This window comes from Gopherus flavomarginatus, chromosome 6, assembly GCF_025201925.1.
Source record: "Gopherus flavomarginatus isolate rGopFla2 chromosome 6, rGopFla2.mat.asm, whole genome shotgun sequence".
Lineage (NCBI taxonomy): Eukaryota > Metazoa > Chordata > Testudines > Testudinidae > Gopherus > Gopherus flavomarginatus.
In genome coordinates, this window is record NC_066622.1 from 113,653,368 (window position 1) to 113,676,617 (window position 23,250).

Below are 23,250 nucleotides of genomic sequence, written 5' to 3' on the forward strand. Positions count from 1 at the left end.
TAAGGCCTGCAGGGCTTGTGGGAGGTATAGACAATCCCCAACTTTATGATGTTCAACTCACGATAACCAGTACTTATGATGTTTCTGAATTGACACCCTGATTTGATGTACAACAATTGGTTTCAATTTTACGACACTTGGTCCCACAATGGAGTGGATTGCGGTTCTGAGTTACGACGTTTCGACTTCCAATGCAATTTTCAGGAACCAGCTGTGTTGTAAGTCTGAGGACGGCTTGTATTTAGCTCTTCATGGTCATAACCCATAGGCCTCGACCCCAGGTTCACAGGAGCAGGCATGCTTCAACCCTCTATTTCGCAGCCTGCTGATGACTGCTGACCCAGGACCAATGAAGCCCAGCCCTAGTTTCAAGCGCTGCCCATGGCATCCCATTGGCGGAGTCTCAGGGCAGCCAATTGGCCCACTAGCCCTTCTTAAGACAGCAACAGGAACAGGAAGGTGCCTGAACAACTGGGATTCACCCTGCTCCTGCTCTTCCCACCCCTTACTCCGCTGTTGGCTTGACTTCTTGGCATTCTCACCTCGCCTGGCTCCTGATTTCTGACTCGTGGTTTTGAACTCCAGTTTGTCTCCTGCTTCTGTTCACCTGGTATCCTGACTCAGCTGACTCACGACTCCTGACAGTACACTCTGCCTCTGACCACTACGACTAGCTGCCCACAACCCAGCTTTGACAACCACAGGGCTGGTGAACATACCCAGGTGGAGTTCTATTCTTTTGCATCCCCTAAGCATAAACACTTAAAATTAAGGAAGTCATATGCTAAGGTAACATTCAGGTGCAACACAATACCAAAAGCATTAATTCATTGCCATGGCAATACCAATCACACCAACGTATTTAATTCCACTCTCTTTCAATTCAACAGTGCTACCAAACTCAACACAAACACAAAGAGCTGCAAATCATATTGCGTTAAAGCAACTAGATTATTTCTCTGTGTGTTTTAGTTTCCTAAATAATGTAGTTTGTTTATATTGGGTGAACATGAAATGAATGAAAAGCAAAGAATGGGGTGAACATTTTACTTTTTTTCCCCTTGAACTTTCAGGGGCCCATAGATATCAAGAGAAATGATGTTGCTAATGAATTCTGACAAATATGGTCGAAGTACAAATACACAAAGGTCAGAGTCCCTGGAAGTCAATTTGTAGTATGGTTTCTATTTCTGCTTTTTGCTATCCAATAAGGTTAAAAATTATCAGATGGAAGCTTCTTGGTCAAAGAAACAGTTGCAAAATCATGCTATTCTTACTATCCAGTTTTTTCTTCCTTTTCCTTTTTTAAAAGTACTAGACCTCATTTTGATTTCTTCACTTGGCTTTACTTTGGTAAACATTACTTTCACCTGGAGTCTTTGAGGAACAAATTTTGATGTTGTTTGCCTTCCCAAATAATGATCAAATCTCAAAACATAAATGAAGAGACGTCAAGGAAATATAAACAAATAGTTTCAACATTCCCAAGAAACTACAAATTTAATTTTCTAGATTTGCAGTGAGATGTTTTTGGTTTGTTTCTGTAGGCAATTTAACTTGATTTATCTTCCCAACCATCAATGAAATCTCTTTATATTGTATTTCTTCATCACTATTTTTGAAGTCTAGAATTGTTGCTTCTCTACATGCTTTTTATAACGAGTACATTTCTGGCAAGTTGATTTTTATATGAGCCATTTCATAACCTACCTGTTTCTCATACGTTTATTCTTCCTTTTTCTTGCCCTGACTAATGACATTTATTAATGAATTCATGCATAGAAGAAATCACCAAAAATACATCCTCTCACAAATAAAAAAAGAGGGGTTGATCCCCACTCCCCAAACTCTGTATATGTTTATTAGATGAATGTTTAATTAAGTCAATAGTATTTAATCCTTGAGGATCTATGTTAAAATTTCTTAGTTACAATTGAAATTATTATGAAGAGCTCAGCTGAACCCTCATAAATCCTATTGATTTTTAATGAAACAGAGGGAGAAATACTGACCCGTTGATAAAAGGTTTAGAAAACCTGACTTATGAGGAAAGGTTAAAAGCTGGGCATGTTTAGTCTTGAGAAAAGAAGACTAAGGGGAGACTTGATAAGAGTCTTCAAATATGTTAAGGGCTGTTATAAAAAGAAAGGTGATCAATTATTCTCCATGCCCACTGAAGATAAGACAAAAAGTAACAGGCTTAATCTGAAGCAAGGGAAATTTAGGTTAGATATTAGGAATAACTTTCTAACTATAAGCATAGTGAGCACTGGAATAGGCTTTCAAAGGCAGCAATGGAATCCCTGTCATTGGACACTGTTAAGAATTGGTTAGACACATATCTGTCAGGCATGGTCTCTATTTATTTGGTGCTGCCTCAAAATGAGGGGCTGGAGTAGATGACCTCAAGAGGTCCCTTCCAGTCCTACATTTCTAAGATTCTATGAAGTCAATAGTAAAGCTCCCCTTAACTTCAATGCAGCTAGGATTTGACCGCTTGGCTTCTATCTGTCTGTCACTTTTGGGTACTGAAAATTTTACCCTTTATGGGTGATATTTGTAGAAGTGCTCATTGTTGGGCTATCTCTGTTCCTACTGAAGTCAGTAGGTGGGAAGCAGTGCCATTGACTTCAGTGGGAATAGAGATAGGGCAACAACAAGCACTGTTGAAAATCTCACTCTATATGTTTTAAAATAAACCAGTCTTGTGGTGGATTTATATTCTATCACTTATCTCTTTTTTTTTGGCTCAGATCAATTACAGTGTAATTTAAATTCCCATATTGTAATTCTGAATATAGGAACTGCACTTAATTCTTCCTAGAATTTAGTTTACTCTGACTAGTCTTTATACTATATAGACATGAACCATCCCCAGTGACCAAAATGAAGATACAATGAAGATACAATGAAGTTGGCTATACAATACAAGATAGACTATCTTCTTCAAATACTTACCTAAAGCCACTCTTCTTGCTCATCATCCAATTAGCATAAGCTGCTGCTGCTATTGCATCAGATCTGAATGCTCTAAATAATATAAAATACTAGAAAGGGAAGAAGGAAATGGAGATAAACGCTGTGATAAATACTAATGAACTCAGCAGCATATTGAAGGTGCAGCAATCAGGTCTACAAACAGAAAAAATTCTGTTGCTGCATCCTTAGATATAGTTTTACCAGCTGAAGCAAAATGTCTTTTGTAGATGTTTGTTCTTTTCCTGCATTCAAGGAAAAAGCTTTTCATCAAAACACAGCAGTCTTCCTAGCTTGGAACAAGTACTGCATCAGAAATAAGAATATACTTAACTTTAAAGAACATCAGCAGTAAAGTCACTGTACATCTGAAAAGGCTCTGATTGTAAAACCAGGATGTTGTGTCTCACAGAATCTGTTTTGTTTGTATTAAAAATAATTTCTCATAAGCTGTGATTTTTTTTCTCCCAGAAAAGAAAATATTGCATTAATAATGCAGTGTGTACATTACAGTCAACTACAGGTTTAAATTTCAAAATTGTATAGATCTTCTTACAAATTGCAACATTATGCATGTATTTTTAAACAAAAGCTGTGAATAGCTTCCAAATAATAAGCAGGCTAGTTAGAAGTGTTCTTTCCCAAATCTCACGGTGCTTTTCACAATATAAACTACAGTTTAAAAAGCAGATTGCTAGTTACTGTAGCTGTTGTTAGACACAAAAGAATAAAAAGAACATAGCTTGTTGTCAGAATTACAAAGTGACTATGATTGCAGGAAAATAAGTGCTGAAATTATGAAGCGAAAATGAAAAAAAAACCTATAATTTTTGTGTGAGGTAAAGTAGGTTGATCATGAAAAAAATAGGAGCAGAACTCTGGAGAGGAAGGCACAACCTTCCACTAACCTTCCCTCTAAATTTAAATCATCTAGCAGTAGATATATATGTACAAGCAAGAGACTACAACATATCAGGAAACCTATTCTGGGTGTCTTATATAATGAAAACAAATTTTAGTTTGCTTCGGTATATAATTTGGATCCCCAAAGAGGCCAAAATCAAAAATAGGATTGAGCCTGGAAATGATTCACAAGCACAGCTCTTAATTAAGATGGGATTTCGTTTGCAGATATTTCTGAAAACGCATTAGGCATTAATTTTCTCAAAAAAACTAACATTACTCTAGAAGTTCAAAGTTAAGGTGACACTATAAACACTTTGGAACGTGTGAAAATATAATTAAGATCCAAACATCTTTAACTGTGCCTTTCTTTCATCACCAACCTTCTATACTGTACATCCATCACAATTTGCATGTAAAATAGAAATATTTCAATGAAGAGTTTGATAAGGACTTTAAGCTCATCTCCTGTGCCTGTGGGCAGCTTAAATTACTGTATTGCATACTTTGTTTGTGCACTCAGAAGTTTGACTTTGTATGGACTGGACACGGCTAATATGAAAGACTGATCCCTTAACCATTCTACAACATTGAAAATCATTTTTTAAAAAGTTCATAAGCTGCTAAGGAACGGTCCTCTCTCTCTTTCTCATCTGCTTCCCCCACTGTGGGGAAAGAGCATGTAAAGTGGATTTAGTGGCTTTCTCTGGAGAGTGCTCTCTGTACAGCTAAATGGATCCTACCACTCCCCTTACCACCCAGGTGGATGTCTCCTTCCTGCTCTCCCTAGAGTGGCCCCCAAAACCTTCTCATGTTGTTTCATGTTGTCACTTCCCCCATTATATATACTGTATTTGGACAGTCCATGAAGACTAGGTAAAGGTAGCATTGGTTCCAGAAAGAATTATATGTTCCACCAGTCTCATAAGGTATACACAAGCCACTTTTAACAAATACATTACAACAACAAAGTTCCCATACCTAGTCAATGTCACCAGTTCTTTCTAAGCCCAACAGATTCAACAATTGCAGAGTTTCCTTGCCAAGACATTTTGGAAGTATGGTGAACTAAAAAAACCCACTCCACAGTCCATACCTATATAAACATCAAAAAAGGGAGGTCATAAGACTTCTTTTTAATCTCCTAGATATCTTGTCTGAGATACTTGATGCTTGGCTGAAAAATTCTAGATTGGCACAAAAGCACCCCTTGAAATTGGTCAAAATTAGAGAAGATTTAGGGCACCATAACTGGATTTATGATAGGCCAGTTTCATCCTTAACTATGGAAAACATATTTCTCTCCATAATTTTATTAATACCTGAATGTCATTAATATTTTTCAGAATATTAACAGATAGTATGAGCTTTAAATTTTTGGTTGTGCAATGAAAATGCATTTATTTCTCTACAATTACCTTTCAAAACCCCATTATAGTCATAAAGGAGATTAAAAACATTTATTTAATCCATATTTTTATAAGTGGCCTTAGGTTAAATATTGATTTTAATTAAAATAAGGTATTTACAGACTGTTACAGATCACTGTTCTGTTCACCTTGCTTATTTAATACTTTCCAATGAGAATATATATTTGATTTCTATTAATGTTCTGCTCAGCATTTTGTTGTAAATAACAACATAAAGTTGATTTTGTTACTGTGTTGTTTAGGTAGCAAAGCCTGCAAGTTGTGTGATGGTCTGAGTGGTCTGTTGGGCACATACTTTGGAGTACGTACCGTGTCTAAACACACAGCTGAGTCATTCCACATGAATTAGTTACAGTATCGGAATTGGCCATTATTTAAATTTATGGAGTACATGTTCCATATTGTATCTTGGCTTCAAATTAAGAATTGTTGGATTTTTTTCTTGACAGAAAAACTACATTTTAACCTTTTTGTACAGAAACCAACAAGAAGGGCAAGTGGTAAGAGCTAAGTGCTTTTGCAAGGCAGTGTTCAGCACAGGGTCTCTGTCACTTACAATATAAAATAACCCAGTGTTGTTGACCTAAAAGCACAGTTGATTCTTTATTTTGGAAAAGCTTAGGTGAGTATTGGTTGGGTGACTAATAAATTACTCATGATGATCAGCAATAAAAGGTCTCAGTAAAGCAGAACTGATCATTAATGTGTTTCTGACATTTAGATAAGCCAAGCACAGAATAAAGCACTGACAGGGACTTCAGCTTTTCAAATTTGAGAATTAAGGATGACAGATGCAATCTACAGCTAACATTTTTGTCAGTGCCAAATTGCACAAATGTTGTCTACTTAAAATTATTAAATATTTAAAATATCTAACATCTCTTTATGCTGAAAAGCTCCAATGTGGTTACTTGAAATGAAAATTATTTGATCGGATGTTAATTTGTAAAATTATTATTTCATATATCTTTGTTGTCTCAAGTGGCTACTGTAGAGATAAATTACTGTATTATTTTTAAATTACTATTTTTGTTTTAATAAAAAAGTACTTCTCTTCACTACCTACCATGAATTGATTTGATTTGTGTTCAAAAATGCAAGCTATATTTCTAACAATAGAATTAATGGCACATAATTTCTTAGGATACTGATCTAAGATATTCACCTAAACTAAGTAAGGACAATGTTTTGTTAGGTTTTGCCGTCTTTTTTTTAATTCTTTCGTGATTTCTCAAGAAAAATGCAAAAAAGCACAAACAAAAACAAACCCAATACAATTAGCAAGACATGTGAGGGCCAGATTGAGGTACATCCTCTGTGCCCTGACCTCCCTTGCACCAGATGCCTATACTATGGGTGGTAGTGCTGAGGGAAAAGCAAGTTCCATAGAACTATTACATCCCACCTACATGTGAGAGGCGTGTGGATGAGACGGGCTAATGGTATATCGCTCCCACCTCCAGAGCAGGGGGGAAATGGAAGGCAGATTGTGACTCTTGTTATTCACAAGAAGCTAATTCATCTGCTAATTGTAGTTCATGGACTTTTTGGAGAGGGGTAGATCTTTGTATTCCAAGCTGTTGAAAGACATTTGCATACAGGGTCTGATCCAAGGACTTTTGAAGACAACAGGAATCTGTCATTGACTTCAGTTGGCATTGAAGCAAGCCCATATTGCAACAGTAATTTCTTTTCTTTTCTTTTCTTTAGCATCAATAAAAAAATATAGGACAGGATACTCAGCTCTTACTATGGTTAACTAAACTTGATTTTCACAGGCATTCAACTATCCAATAAACTCCCTTTTAAGATTTTGTTCTGGAAAATTCGCAGAGGTAATGAATGATGTGTACTTCTGCCGTATTTCTTCCCAGTCTTCTTCTATCTATCTGTATTATAGTAGCATATAGACGCCAATGCCTCATCCTACTGGGCAATGCACAAACATATAGCAAGATAGACTGTAAATTCTTCTGGGCAGGGCTTAAGTGTATGTCTACGCCAGAGCTGGAGGTATAATTTCCAGCGTGAGTAGACATGGTCAAAATCTAAATGAAATGTTTCAAAATTAACAGAACACAATGTTTTGATCAACCCAAACCATGGGTGAGTGAAGTTTGTTTGTTTGTTAGGGGGGCATGTTATGATTATTATTTTCAATTCCCAATAATTTTAAGAATTCAACTTTTTATCCTGATTTGAACTTTTTGAAATCTCAATTTGTTTTTGTAGAATGGGAAAGCCATTTACCACCAGAAGCCTTACCAGCCAGAAGGACAAGAACATGTTCCTAGCTATCATTTTGTTTCTTAAGATGGCATTTCTCTCCACTGGTCAAATATTTGTCCTGCCATATTTGTGGAAGATCTTATCTCCCAGTGTGAGCTGTAATAATCTGGGACTGTACATTCAGGAAAAGGTAAACTCAGCTTGTTACATTACTTCATTAGTTCAGACTTCCAGCTGAGGCATAGATTGCATAAACAAAATGCCTGTGGATTTATGGGTCACAAAGGTTACAGAAGTCTCCACTTCTTGTCACAATGCAGCTATTTAAACTTATGCATAGTAGAGATAAAGCTCTTCCAAATCAGAATCCTTGTGTTCCACATAGTGTAAAGGACTAAACAAGTAAAAACAGAGTGAAGAATTGGGCCTGTGTGTCAGCATAACCCATGAGAGAATTTACTTCTGCCGCTGCCCTCTCATAAGATGACCTCACTCATACCAGTACAAATCCATCCATTCAGTTAGTAGATAATTCAATTTCCTCATGACTCTAATGGTAGAAGCAGATGATTTTGCCCATGCATTGATTTCTATAAATGACCCTTTATTCTGGCTGCAGGTAGCAAGGCATCAGATGAATATACATTATTTATCCGAAATGGACTTAGCTGTTCTTGTGAATAATAGCAATTACAAAATTAGGCATGTGTTCACAGAGTGTTGTGTGTATATATAGTTACAGTCCCTGGTACCTGATACCCATATAACAGCAAATGAGTGGTTCGTATTATGTAATATAATCATTAGCCACACTTTCAAAACTAAAAGAAATAACAGCCACCTTTGGTTGAAGTTATCCATTTTTATGACATTCCCTAGCCAGAATCATTTATAAAAGGAACTTGTAAACACCGTCAAGGGTATACTATATAAAATAAAAATAGTGCTAGTACTGTACTTGTTGGATAATGTTTTTAATAAAAAATATACTGAGATATCTATATATAAACCCAACTCACCATGCACACAAAGTGCCTTACTTTACCACAGCTATGTTTTCAGGGGAGATTTACCACAAATGCAGTAGCAGAGCTGGGGGTGATAGGTCACTGGTGGTGCTACTTGCAGTTAAACCTATTGGCTAGCATGTTATCGTGCCTGCTGCATCCTTTCCCCCTGTACTGCAGCCCTTATCACAGCCAGGTTCAGAGAGAAAGCTTGGGACGGGAGGAGCTGGAGATTGTTCAATATCTTCATTAATGATCTGGAAGATGGCATGGATTGCACCCTCAGCAAGTCTGCAGATGATACTAAACTGGGAGGAGTGGTAGATACACTGGAGGGTAGGAATAGGATACAGAGGGACCTAGACAAATTAGAGGATTGGACCAAAAGAAATCTGATGAGGTTCAACACGGACAAGTGCAGAGTCCTGCATTTAGGGAGGAAGAATCCCATGCACTGCTACAGACTAGGGACTGAGTGGCTAGGCAGCAGTTCTGCAGAAAAGGACGTAGTGGTTACGGTGGACGAGAAGCTGGATATGAGTCAACAGTGTGCCCTTGTTGCCAAGAAGGCTAAGGGCATTTTGGGCTGTATAAGTAGGAGCATTGCCAGCAGGTTGAGGGACGTGATCACTCCCCTTTATTCGTCATTGGTGAGGCCTCATCTGGAGTACTGTGTCCAGTTTTGCACCTCACACTATAAGAAGGATGTGGAAAAATTGGAAAGAGTCCAGTGGAGGGCAACAAAAATGATTAGGGGGCTGGAGCACATGACTTATGAGGAGAGGCTGAGGGAACTGGGATTATTTAGTCTGCAGAAGAGAAGAATGAGGGGGGATTTGATAGCTGCTTTCAACTACCTGAAAGGAGGTTCCAAAGAGGATGGATCTAGACTGTTCTCAGTGATACCACCTTATAGAACAAAGAGTAATAGTCTCAAGTTGCAGTGGGGGAGGTCTACGTTGGCTATTAGGAAAAACTTTTTCACTAGGAGACTGGTGAAGCACTGGAATGGATTACCTAGGGAGGTGGCGGAATCTCCTTCCTTAGAGGTTTTTAAGGTCAGGCTTGACAAAGCCCTGGCTGGGATGATTTAGTTGGGGATTAGGTCCTGCTTTGAGCAGGGGGTTGGACTAGATGACCTCCTGAGGTCACTTCCAACCCTGATACTCTATGATTCTGTGGTGTCACAGCGCCATATGACCTCATGTGCCATGACACAATGCCTGGAGTGGGCAGACCGGCACAGCCTCACAGGAAACACAACTGCTGGATGAGTGTGGGGCTGGTTTGCTCTCCAGCCCCTGTGAAAATTGGTGCCATACACCTCCTTTTGATAGTTCCTATTATGCTTGAAAAGGCACCATACACAAAGTGCCCCAGGTGGTATGGGGAGTTGTCCCCTTCCTCCCTCTCCACCACTAACCAAATGGGGCAGGAGTCTGCTCTAATTTCCTCCTCTTTCTGTGTACTGATGCTACATGTTATGAATTCCCCCCCTAATTACTAGCTGATTATTGGTAATAGCTGGGCCAATGAAACAAGTAGAACACAATTGCTTCTGCAATGCCACCATTGTCAACTGATAGTTCTAGGTGGGGTTAGTGGACAAGGTAGCAAAGCAGTTTCATGTGGTTGTATCTGCCCCATCTCTTCCCTCTCCCATCCCCATCCTGCAATTCTGACTACTATGATAGAATGTAATTTCAGTGACTAAATGGATTGAGTGACTACTAAAAAAACACAGTAAAAGCAGTGATATTTCAACTGCAGATCTGTTAAAAAGTAACTTTACCTCAAAACAAAAAGCACAAAGAAAGCTAGTATGTAAAAGCAAATGGGGAACACAATGTGTGTCACTTAGCCCCTTGTAAGTGGATTTGGATTCACCTGGACAGCCCCAGATCAGCTCAGCTCAGCTAGCTAGTTCTCTCTCTCTTTCTGTATTGGCACAGGTGTAGATGCAGACAGGGAAAAGTTAGAGGGTGGGGTTCCCTAATCTATCAGGCCCAGCTGTTGGGTATATCTGGGGAAGGAAGGGAGCAGTAGGACTCTGATAGAGGAGAGACTAGGTTTAAGGAAAGGGTGAAATCTGTGCTTTTGCTTGACTGCTAGAAGGGGAGATATTTTATTTTAATAGGCTTAGTTTTTTAGATGGAAGTGTATTTGAGCTGAGAAGCAAACAACTTCAGTTTTTTGCCTGGGAGTTGGCTGCTCATATCTGGGGGGAGAGATAAGGTATCCTGAGATACACCGCTTTAATTTTCAACTCATTCTTTGATCTGAATTACTCACTTTGATTTTTGTAGAAAATCTTCTATTAAAACTGCACTCATAAAAATAAATATGCTAGCTTGTAGGACAAAACCACTATTGCCTCACTACATTCCTATACAAATCAGGACTAATGTGTGAATTAATTAAATAAATAGTAAGACACTGCTATCGTGGGATTTTGTTGTTTGTAACTTTACAGTATTTGAGTGATTACCAAGTACTGAAACTAAACTCATTTGTTCATATCTACTATTTTCCATCCGTTATCTGTGAGGAATTTTCATTTATCCAATCATAAAGTACACACAATAGCAGGTCAAATATTCTGGTAATAATAGAAGTAATTGGCTTAGTTTGCAGCAAAGGAGCTTTGTTAGATATTAGGAAAAACTTTCTCACTTGAAAATAGATTAGCTAGGTAACCTTCTTCAGTGCTTGTTTGTAGAATCTCCATCACTGGAAATGTTGGTTGTTGTTGTTTTTTTTTAAACAACAGGTTAGACAAACATCTGTGAAGGATGATATCTAGATATACTTAATACTGCCTCAAAGAGGGGGATAGATTAGATGGAATGGAGGTTAAGGATAACCTAGGCATGGCCCAACATCTAAACAAGTACTTTGCCTCAGTTTTTAATAAGACTAGTGAGGAACCTTGCGATGATGGAGGGATGATAAACGGGAATGTGGATATGGAAGTGGATATTACCGCAACTGAGGTAGAGGCCGTACTTGAACAGCTCGATGGGACGAAGTCGGAGGGCCCGGACAATCTCCATCCGAGGATATTAAAGGAACTGGCGCGTGAAATTGCGAGCCCGTTAGCAAGAATTTTTAAGCAATCGATAAACTCGGGGGTTGTGCCATATGACTGGAGGATTGCTAATGTAGTTCCTATTTTTAAGAAAGGGAATAAGAGTGATCCGGGTAATTATAGGCCTGTTAGCTTGACATCTGTAGTATGTAAGGTCTTGGAAAAAATTTTAAGGGAGAAAGTAGTTAAGGACATAGAGGTCAATGGTAATTGTGACGAATTGCAACACGGATTTACTAAAGGTAGATCGTGCCAAACCAATCTGATCTCCTTCTTTGAGAAGGTGACGGATTACTTAGATAAAGGAAATGCGGTAGATATAATTTACCTAGATTTCAGTAAGGCGTTCGACACGGTTCCGCACAGGGAGCTGTTAGTTAAATTGGAAAAGATGGGAGTGAATATGAAAGTTGTAAGGTGGATAAGGAACTGGTTAAAGGGAAGACTCCAGAGGGTCGTATTGAAAGGTGAACTGTCGGGCTGGAAGGAGGTCACCAGTGGAGTCCCTCAAGGATCGGTTTTGGGACCGATCTTATTTAACCTTTTTATTACTGACCTTGGCACAAAGAGCGGGAATGTGCTAATAAAGTTTGCGGATGACACAAAGCTGGGGGGTATTGCTAACACGGAGAAGGACAGGGATACTATTCAGGAAGATCTGAACCACCTTGTAAACTGGAGTAATAGAAATAGGATGAAATACAATAGTGAAAAGTGCAAGGTCATGCATTTAGGAATTAATAATAAGAATTTTGGATATACGTTGGGGGCGCATCAGTTGGAAGCGACGGAGGAGGAGAAGGACCTTGGGGTACTGGTTGATAGCAGGATGACTATGAGTCGCCAATGTGATACGGCTGTTAAAAAAGCAAATGCGATTTTGGGATGCATCAGGCGGGGTATTTCCTGCAAGGATAAGGATGTGTTAGTACCGTTATATAAGGCGTTGGTGAGACCCCATCTGGAATACTGTGTGCAGTTCTGGTGTCCCATGTTCAAGAAGGATGAATTCAAACTGGAACAGGTTCAGAGACGGGCTACAAGGATGATCCGAGGAATGGAAAAACTGCCTTATGAAAGGAGACTCAAAGAGCTTGGCTTGTTTAGCCTGGCCAAAAGAAGGCTGAGGGGGGATATGCTCGCTCTATATAAATATATCAAGGGGGTTAACGTTAGGGAGGGAGAGGAATTATTTAAGTTTAGTACTAATGTAGACACGAGGACGAATGGGTATAAACTGGATATTAGGAAGTTTAGACTTGAAATTAGACGAAGGTTTCTGACCATTAGGGGAGTGAAGTTCTGGAATAGCCTTCCGAGGGAAGTAGTAGGGGCAAAAGACTTTCCTGGCTTTAAGACAAAGCTTGATAAGTATATGGAGGGGATGTTATGATAGGATCGTTAATTTGGGCAATTGATCTTGAATTGCCACCAGACAGGTCTGCTCAATGGTCTGCGGGGAGATGTTGGATGCGATGGGTACTGAGTTGCTGCAGAGAATTCCTTCTTGGGTGCTAGCTGGTGACTCTTGCCCACATGCTCAGGGTTTAGCTGATCGCCATATTTGGGGTCGGGAAGGAATTTTCCTCCAGGGCGGATTGGCAGGTGCCCTGGAGGTTTTTCGCCTTCCCCTGCAGCGTGGGGCACGGGTCGCTTGCTGGTGGTTTCTCTGCAGCTTGAGGTCTTCAAACCATTTTTGAGGATTTCAATAACTCGGTCCTGGGATAGGGGTTGTTATAAAATTGGATGGGTGGGGTTCTGTGGCCTGCCTTGTGCAGGAGGTCAGACTAGATGATCAGATTGGTCCCTTCTGACCTATGAGTCTATGAGTCTCTATGAGTCTATGACCTCCAGAGGTCCTATCTGGACCTACATTCCTATGATTTCTATGAGAACAATTCCTGGTCTGAAAGAGATTTGTCCAAAATATTTAGTGAATACTTTTAAATACTGAATGTATTCACAGCTAACAGGACTAGTTTATGAACAATTTACAAACACAAAATCATTGAGATTTGTGCTGATTAATATTTGACTAGCTCTACTATATTCTTAATTCTGTACCTCTCCTTACTTCTAACCAGAGCAATCACTGGTACCTCGTTCTCCTATTTCAAGTATACTTTCATTCCAGTAGCTCAACAGCAAAACCTCTGCTTTTTTCCCATTACTAACACATAGTGGATGCAGCTATATTGCAAAAAGCACCCACATAACCCCGAGAGGTCATTTTTATTAGTAGCATCCACTCATGGAGCAGAAGAGGGCATCATCTATTGACTTCTAGGACTGTGATTCAGTGACAGCCCATATGCTGGCACATAGCCTCTAGCAGATATAATGCTATAGTTATCACAGACAGACTGAGCAAGCCAGAGGGGGAAAAAAAAACTAGAAAGGAACAGCAATAGCTTTATTACAGTGGAAAGCAAGTGAGTGGATCATAACTCCCTGGCAGTAATTGGTAACTCAGGATATGGTTCCTGGTAAATAAAAATACACAAGTAAAAAGTGCTGTGTTTTTGAAGGCACACTATAACAGATACCCAACCAACTCCTGAAGTGAAGCTCACAATATTTAATTAAGTTGGAAGGAATCTAAGGGACTCACGCTTCTGTGTTCAGTAACACAGCAAGAAAGGGGAATGCAAGCAGCAAAGTCCTCCAAAGCAGCAGCTTTTGTGAGTGAATCAAGGGAGCCAGAGGGTGAGCCAGGTGCCCATTCCTATTAGCATAGTATACAGAATTGTGTGTGTACAAAAGACAAGTAACCTCCTCAGGCAATGGTCAAGACAAGACTGGGCTGATGAAAACAGAAAAGCACATTCCTGCTACATGGCAGATTGTTTGTTCTTAACTCTTTTTCTGCACCGCTTACTATCAACAGTTATCAAAACTAAAAGCAGATTGACTAAATATGGAACAAATAAATGTACATATAACAACCACAAACTTACCCCACACAAAAGGCTTCTGAAATGTTTGTCTTTTCTATTACATAATTGCTTATGATAGCACCGTTGGCAAGAAGCTTACATGGAAATTAGTGCAAAACTAAACTGTTTTTTTCCTCCCTCCTAACCTCCTGATTTTTTGAAAGTAAGGTCTACTTTTTCAAAAGCAACCAGTGATTTTGAGATTCTGACATAAGGGACTGATTTTTACCAAGGGCTGCCTTCTGAACATTGGACACACTTAAGGCATCTCTTGATGAACATCTAGAAACTGAGGCACCCAATTCACTTGTCTCTTTTTAAAGTCAGCACCAACTATGCATATTTTTCTACCAAATTATTTTAAATATATATATGCATATATATTTAGCAAAGTATTTCATAAGCCAAGGTAAAAGTCTGTTGCCAGTGCTACAAAATGGAATCTATAATAGGATAATATAGCCACAAGTTAACTGGATTTTTCTGGAATTCCTGTACTAAGGAAAAAATCCTAAGGTTTAAGAACTATTTCATGTTGATGACTGCAGAATAATAATCTCACTTATTTCTGATTGGCTAAGGAGTGGGGAAAGGCAAAATCAGAGCATTATGTTCTCTTGTATATATGATGGGAGACAGTGTAGAGTGCATTAACCACTAAGACAATCAGCCCCTCACTCTCAGACTTTTTAGAATAGTTGTACTGGAAAAGACTGTAGCTGCTCCAAGAGGCATAGCAGCTTTAAAAAAAACAAAAAACACAGCCATACTCAAATACAGTGGTTTGTGTTCAGAGAATAATCTTACAAATTATTATTATCTTTTTGCTCTTGATGTAGCAGCTGCCAGACACTGGTGCAAGGCAGTCCCCGGAGGAGTTATACCCTACTTATAAAATTCAAGTGGTTTAGTAAGAATTGCAGCTATTGCAGAGTTAGGTTTGCCACTAAACTGGTTCATTCACCTGTAACAACAACTTAAGATGCTGCAATTCATTCAAAAAGTTTAATAACATACCAATGTCGGTTCTGCATTTTTTGTTGGCTAGCTAGTTAGGTCTTAGGCACAACTGCCATAGTGAAAAAAACACTCATAAATGTCAGAGTTCCTGTCCTCCAGAAGGGAAAATACAAAATATGTTAAGATCAAGGAAGACACATATGCTGGACTGCAAGTTGGTCTAAAACGATTTCACAAGGTAGCCACAAGATATGTACACAATATATTAGTTTGTGAGCATAGTTTTGTCAGTGTAATGCAGCTGAAAATGAATACTAATGCACTGGGAATCAGATGATTTACCAAGAGTAGCAGAAATGTTGACATTACCTCTATCATTTTTCTCCACCAGAAATGTTCCTAAACTATTAGATAAGGCAGTGTACAATGAAGCATTTAGCACAATGTGGCAAAACAAGAATATATGACCCAGTGCACTGAATTGATGAGATGAGCAAAAGAAATGCTTTTGGCATTGTTTTCCAGCATCATCACAAAAAAGCCCTGATTCTCACATTGCTGATGCCACCCTTAGCCCCATTACCTTGGTCAATGTATTGCTAGCATGGGAAAGGGCAATATGAAATCTGTAAAAAGGTCTGCTACTGCTTCTTGGTACTGACTCCTTACTCTCACTCTTATCTTGTGCCTCAGCATTTTCAGGTTCCCATTTGGCCAGGACTAGAAATATATACACACATAACAGGTGCTCTGGCAGGGTTCTGGTGAGATCTGAAATACAGAGCATAGTGAGTGCCACTAGAGGGCTCCCCAGCTATTTACGGGATACTTCCCAATTCCTATGCACTATAACTGAAATAGGTATTTTCATGACATCTGTAGTCTGAATAGAAGCAGGAAATACCAGCAAACACCAGACTATTCAAGAAATATCCAGCCAAATTTTACAGATGCGAGACATTTAAATGACAATCTAAACTCCTGGGTTTCTTACCGAGACTAAATTCAAAGACAAACTTTCTGTGCAAACACATCAAGGACCGGATCCATTCCCAGGTGTACAGTGGAGTGTCACCAGAAAGTCCATTTGGAAGGAAGATTGGCAAAGTAGCTGCAAGTACTCATCCGGACCGAGAGAAGCAATGCAGCCCAAAAGTGGGACACTCTGTCTTGGGAAGGGTATAATACCTGAGGATCTCCAAGGGGCATTTAAATCTGCCCTCTCTGCTGGATTGCCCAAGAGAGGGCAGCAGCAGCAATACTAACTGTCCTCTATGAGGGCATAGTATTCCTCACTATGTGGAGAGGTGCAAATTGTGGCTCCAGCTGGCATGTGTTTTGAACAGTTGATATATTGAAGATAAAATAAAATATAATATACTAAGAAAAACTAGAGACTTCATTGCAAATGTCAATTCAGTCTTAACTATAGTAGCCCTATTGTCTGTAATAACTTGTAATATTTGCATGACCCTTTAACACCATTAATATAAATATGCAAAATCTATTTTAGTTCAATCTGCACAATAACCTAACCTGCTCCGTGAAGCTGCAGGTTCTTTAGTCTTTGGAAGGCATCCTGCTGAGCTGGAATTCCCTTAAAGCAGATTTTCCTTGGCTGCTGAATTACATGCATTAATCCTGGAAAATGTCCATATCTCCCTTATCATCCACAATTAAGCACATATTGGCTCCAAACTGGCACATAAAGGCTGAAGCTTCATGTATCAAAGAAAATAATTTTGAGGATTCCAACAGTAATCATTACACCATAATTGAAGTAGGAACTGGTATGACTGGTGTTAACCTACAAATCTAGTTCACATCTGTGAGTTGGGTCAAACTTTTACACCCCAAACACAGAAAATAGTATTCCACAACTAACTGCCATTACAAATCCTGATCAAAGCAACACCAACAAACTTATCTTCTCAGCACACCACATCCCTTGACCACAGAATTGAAGTACTAAGCCTTTGTTAGTAATATCAGTGTAGGCTGAGATTCTCAAAGGGGCCTAAGCGTTATGCATTCAACTCCCATGGACCTCTGGAAATCCCAGTCAGAATGTTATGGGATGGAGGGATATTGCCCAATTCCTACCTAGAAAAGAGAAAAAAACCTTGATCAGGAACATTACAGTTTCTACCTGCTCTTCACCCAATTAATCAATTCAAGGTTAGTAAGTTAGCATGAGTTCCTTGAGGGTGAATTACAGCCCAGTTGGCAGCAGACATCTTATCTCTTCAGAGTGTGGGAAAGAGCAACAAACCACACAGACAGAGATTTGAAAGGTTGATAGACTGAAAGGATCCAGATAAGGCTATGGCCTAATTTGTTTTCATGGTTGGATTGGAAGCTGGAAACTCTGTCCTTAGCATTGAATTTACCAAAGTGTGGGCTTGGCTACACTGGAGAGTTGCAGCGCTCGTGGTGGCTTTAAAGCACTGCAACTTACTCACCATCCACACTTGCAAGGCGCATACAGCTCTGTATCTCCCTGGCTACAGCTCTGCATGTACTCCACCTCTGCCTGGGGAATAATGACTGCAGCGCCGTTGATGCAGCGCTGCTCCGCCAGTGTGGCCACCAAAAGCGTTGTTATTGGCCTCCAGGGGTATTCGGAGGTATCCCAGAATGCCTGTTCAGCGACTCTGCTCATCAGTTCGAACTCTACTGCCCTGGCCTCAGGTGACCTGCCCTTTAAATGCCCCAGGAATTTTAAAAATCCTCTTCCTGTTTGCTCAGCCAGGTGTGGAGTGCAATCAGTGAATCTTAGTGAAAGTTAGATGCCTGCAAGTCGCCAGGGCCTGATGAAATGCATCCTAGAATACTCAAGGAGTTAATAGAGGAGCAATCTGAGCCTCTAGCTATTATCTTTGGAAAGTCATAGGAGATGGGAGAGATTCCAGAAGACTGGAAAAGGGCAAATATAGTGCCCATCTATAAAAAGGGAAATAAAAACAACCCAGGAAACTACAGACCAGTTAGTTTAACTTCTGTGCCAGGGAAGATAATGGAGCAAGTAATTAAAGAAATCATCTGCAAACACTTGGAAGGTGGTAAGGTGATAGGGAATAGCCAGCATGGATTTGTAAAGAACAAATCATGTCAAACCAATCTGATAGCTTTCTTTGATAGGACAATGAGTCTTGTGGATAAGGGAGAAGCGGTAGATGTGGTATACCTAGACTTTAGTAAGGCATTTGATACGGTCTCGCATGATATCCTTATCGATAAACTAGGCAAATACAATTCAGATGGGGCTACTATAAGGTGGGTGCATAACTGGCTGGATAACTGTACTCAGAGAGTAGTTATTAATGGCTCCCAATCCTGCTGGAAAGGTATAACAAGTGGGGTTCTGCAGGGGTCTGTTTTGGGACCGGCTCTGTTCAATATCTTCATCAACGACTTAGATGTTGGCATAGAAAGTACGCTTATTAAGTTTGCAGACGATACCAAACTGGGAGGGATTGCAACTGCTTTGGAGGACAGGGTAAAAATTCAAAATGATCTGGACAAATTGGAGAAATGGTCTGAGGTAAACAGGATGAAGTTCAATAAAGACAAATGCAAAGTGCTAGACTTAAGAAGGAACAATCAGTTTCACACATACAGATTGGGAAGAGACTGTCTAGGAAGGAGTGTGGCAGAAAGAGATCTAGGGGTCATAGTGGACCACAAGCTAAATATGAGTCAACAGTGTGATACTGTTGCAAAAAAACCAAATGTGATTCTGGGATGCATTAACAGGTGTGTTGTAAACAAGACATGAGAAGGCATTCTTCCGCTCTACTCTGCACTGGTTAAGCCTCAACTGGAGTATTGTGTCCAGTTCTGGGCACCGCATTTCAAGAAAGATGTGGAGAAATTGGAGAGGGTCCAGAGAAGAGCAACAAGAATGATTAACGGTCTTGAGAACATGACCTATGAAGGAAGGCTGAAAGAATTGGGTTTATTTAGTTTGGAAAAGAGAAGACTGAGAGGGGACATGATAGCAATTTTCAGGTATCTAAAAGGGTGTCATCAGGAGGAGGGAGAAAACTTGTTCACTTTAGCCTCTAATGATAGAACAAGAAGCAATGGGCTTAAGCTGCAGCAAGGGAGATTTAGGTTGGACATTAGGAAAAAGTTCCTAACTGTCAGGGTAGTTAAACACTGGAATAAATTGCCTAGGGAGGTTGTGGAATCTCCATCTCTGGAGATATTTAAGAGTAGGTTAGATAAATGTCTATCAGGGATGGACTAGACAGTATTTGGTCCTACCATGAGAGCAGGGGACTGGACTCGATGACCTCTCGAGGTCCCTTCCAATCCTAGAGTCTATGAATCTATGAATCTTTCCAGGTGACCATGCCTCCACGTGCCAAACGAGCCCCAGCATGGAGCAATGGCGAGTTGCTGGACCTCATCAGTGTTTGGGGAGAGGAAGCTGTGCAGTCCCAGCTGCGCTCCAGCCATAGGATTTACGATACCTATGGGCAGATATCAAGGGTCTTGCTGGAAAAGGGCCATGACCGGGACGCGCTGCAATGCAGGGTTAAAGTGAAGGAGCTGCGGAGTGCCTACAGCAAAGGCCGCGAGGGAAATGGCCGCTCCAGCGCTGCCCCTGCAACCTGCCGTTTTAACAAAGAGCTGGACGTGATACTTGGGCGTGACCCCACCGCCAATCCAAGGACCATGATGGACACTTCAGAGCGGGGTGGGGAGGAGGAGAAGGAGGGGAGGAGGAGGAAACCAAGAGTGAGGGTACTGGGGTTAGGGGAGACACCTCGGAGTCCCAGGAGGCATGCAGCCAGGAGCTCTTCTCAAGCCAGAAGGAAGGCAGCCAGTTGCAGCAGCCGGTACTTGGTGAAGGACAAGCAGAGGAGTGGGTTCCCGGTAAGTGGCTTTCATTTTCAGGATGGAAATGTTTTGGGAGAGGAGGGAGGGTTAGGGCTGCATGCATGCATGCCTAGGTGTGGAATAGCCCATTGCTGTGATCTATCATGTCGTGGTAATCGGTCTCGGTAATCTCTTCAAAAGTTTCAGCCAGAGCGTGGGCAATGCGCTTGTGCAAGTTTATAGGGAGAGCCACTGTGGTCCTTGTCCCAATCAGGCTAATGTGTCTGTGCCACTGTGCCGTGAGGGATGGGGGGACCATTGCTGCACACAGGCAAGCTGCATAGGGGCCAGGGCGGAATCCACATTGCTGCTGAAGACCCTCTCACTCTTCCCAGGTGACCCACAGCAGCAAGATAGCTTCCAGGATCAACTCCTGTGGAAAATGCTGGGAGATTGTTCAGTGTAGGTGCCCCTTGCAGCTGTTTGCTTTCCCCAACGCACAGAAACCCCAGTACAGCCCTGAAGCAATCATTCCCCCTTCCCAGGTGACCCACAGCAGCGAGATATCTTCAAGGATCAACTCCTGTGGAAAATGTTGGGAGAGTGTAGAAACCCCAGTACAGTCCTGAAGCAATCAGTCCCCCTTACTCACCATTTCAAGGCTCCTATGGGTTATGTGCGCTCTCTTTGGTATGGGAAAATTATGCTAAAGAGAAGACTGTAAACTCCTTCACTGTGTGGGAATAACTGTCTGAGATATAAACAATGCTGCCTCTGTTAAGTGTTGCCTTTTTTGCCTTTCCACAAGCAACCTTAAGTTCTCGGCTGCCAGTGTTATCAACAGCTCAAAGACTCCAAAACCTCCAGAAGAAGCCAGGAAAAGCAAAGACGACCTGCTACAAGCAGTTATGGATCACTCTGCCAGAGAGAATCAAAAAGTGCAGGACTGGAGGGAAAGGGAAAGCAGGATCCAACAGAGAAACACAGCAGCCAGGAAGAAAAGCACAAAGCAGCTGATAAGCATCCTGGCGCATCAAGCAGACTCTATCCAGGCGCTCGTAGTCATGCAGGCAGAGCACTACCGTGCCTGCCCTGCCCTCGTCCCAAAGCTCTTTCCCTTGTGCCCCAATGTCAACTCAAAACTCCCTTCCCCAGGATCCAGGTTCTTGCCACCACCAGCTGCCTCCAACACCTGTAAGTTCACCAACCAGCCCTGAGAACTACGACCCTTACCGTCTGTGCTCAACTCCCATCACCCTGCAGTATAGGCATCCTGAAGTGCAGCAGTCACTGCATACCACTCCAGACAGGACATATTCAAACCTGTGACTGTATAGTTCCCCACCACACTCCCCTGCCCTTTTAGGTTCCCAAAATGTTGTGTGTCTGTGAAAAAAGTTATTTTCTTTTCAATAAATGAAAACTTGGCTTTGAAAACAGTCTTTATTATTGCAGAAAGTCAAAGATACCTTAGCCCAGGAAAGAAACAAGCACTGCAAATCAGTTTAGGAAAAACAGATTCCTACTAATATTGTAACCACTGCACTTCACTCCCGTGCAAGGCACCAAACATTACTGTTGGTTTTCAGCCTCATATTCCTCCCTCAAGGCATCCCTAATCCTTGAAGCCCTGTGCTGGGCTTCTCTAGTAGCCCTGCTCTCTGGCTGCGCAAATTCAGCCTCCAGGCGTTGAACCTCAGAGGTCCATGCCTGACTAAATGTTTCACCCTTCCCTTCACAAATATTATGGAGTGTACAGTACGCGGATATAACCGCAGGGATGCTGCTTTCCCCCAAGTCTAGCTTCCCAAGAGATCGCCAGCACCCCTTTAAACGGCCAAAAGTACACTCCACAGTCATTCTGCACCGGCTCAGCCTGTAGTTGAACCGGTCCTTGCTCCTGTCAAGCTTCTCTGTATATGGTTTCATGAGCCAAGGCATTAACGGGTAAATGGGGTCTCCAAGGATCACAATGGGCATTTCAACGTCTCCTACTGTGATCTTCCGGTCTGGGAAAAAAGTCCCTGCCTGCAGCTTCCTGAACAGGCCAGTGTTCTGAAAGTTGAGTGCATCATGCACCTTTCCAGGTCAGCCTGTGTTAATGTCAATGAAACGCCCAAGGTGATCCACAAGCGCCTGGAGAACCATAGAGAACTATCCCTTCCGATTAACATACTCGAATGCTAGGTGGGGTGGTGCCAGAATAGGAATATGCGTCCCATTTATTGCCCCTCCACAGTTAGGGAAACCCATTTGTGCAAAGCCATCCACAATGTCCTGCACGTTCCCCAGAGTAATGGTTCTTCTTAGCAGGATGAGATTAATGGCCCTGCAAACTTGCATCAAAACGATTCCAATGGTCGACTTTCCCACTCCAAACTGGTTCCCGACCGATCGGTAGCTGTCTGGAGTTGCCATCTTCCAGATTGCAATAGCCACCCGCTTCTCCACTGGCAGGGCAGCTCTCAATCTCGTGTCGTTTTTCCGCAGGGTGGGGGCGAGCTCAGCACACAGTCCCATGAAAGTGGCTTTTCTCATCCAAAAGTTCTGCAACCACTGCTTGTCATCCCAGACTTCCATGACGATGTGATCCCACCACTCAGTGCTTGTTTCCCTAGCCCAAAAGCGGCTTTCCATGGTGCTGAGCATTTCCGTGAATGCCAGAAGCAATTTCATGTTGTATGCATCAGGCGACTCGTTATCATCATCGGACTCCTCATCACTTTGGTTCTTAAGGAATAGCTCAACTGCCAAACGTGATGTGCTGGCGAGACTTGTCAGCATACTCCTCAGCAGTTTGGGCTCCATTTCCCACAGAAGTCGAGCTGCACAGAAACAGTTGAGATAGTCAAGATGGCGCCAAATGTGGACTGAAAAACAGGGATTGCTGGGAT